Raw genomic sequence first — 964 nt, 5'->3', positions numbered from 1 at the left:
ATCCATGTATTATTTAATACATAGATTATTTAATTTATACATAGATATAGATAATAATTCTATTTAATTTATGTGAACGTAGGTCCTGAAGAATGTATAGCACTTGCCAAAGGGGATGTCTTTTAAACAGGCAGTTGTCAGTGATGAGGGATGGGCCGATGGGCATCATGATGGTCGCTCTGACACAGGGCTAGTCACCTTCCTCTTAGAAATTTGTTTTGTGAAAGCCACGGGCAGTGGGATGCACCAGCAGCTGCTCCCTATTCCAGGGAGCCCTGAGCGAGCCCCAGAGCAGTTCTATGCGTGAGAGCCATAAAACCACGAAGGAAATGCAAAGGAGAGAGGTAATGAGTGCCAAGGGTGCTGCCTCGGGGCAATGCCAAGCTTATCTAGCAGCCAAATTGCCCCCAAGCCCCCGCAGTCCTGCCATCTGCCCTGTGCAGCCCCCAGGGAAAGGTGGCATAGTGCTGAGGGATCACCAAGGGGGTTTGTCCTGGGAGAGGTGTTCATCTCCCCTCCAAAGAGACAAAACTAGTTAACACAAGCCGCAGACCTGGGGTGTTTTGGGTGTATCTTATCCTCCAGCTGCTGGATGCTCAGCTGGCCTGTCATCACCTTGCCCTGCAATGGAAATAACCCCCCAAAAAACCCTAAAAGCCCATTTCCAGTTCTGTTAGAGGTAGCGTGTGCCCCGAGGAGGGCTGTGACCAAGGGCTGTCACAGCACAGCCATTACCTACTGGCACCTTTGTCTAGTTCAGCTTCATCCTCCTCTGAAAAATATCACAATTTTTAAAAGTAGATCTGTAAATATATAAAGTGCTTATTTATTTGCTTTCAGTGGGATTTTCAAAATACTGAAAATATCTATCATCTTGGGTCCAGGCAGAGCTTCCCATCCCCTTACGGCACTGTGGCTGTCACCTCCAGGCACCGGTGCAGCTCCGCACGGGGGGGGGGGGGGG

This window comes from Pygoscelis adeliae, unplaced genomic scaffold, assembly GCF_000699105.1.
Source record: "Pygoscelis adeliae isolate BGI_AS28 unplaced genomic scaffold, ASM69910v1 Scaffold141, whole genome shotgun sequence".
Classification (NCBI taxonomy): domain Eukaryota; kingdom Metazoa; phylum Chordata; class Aves; order Sphenisciformes; family Spheniscidae; genus Pygoscelis; species Pygoscelis adeliae.
This window is presented reverse-complemented; position numbering follows the sequence as displayed.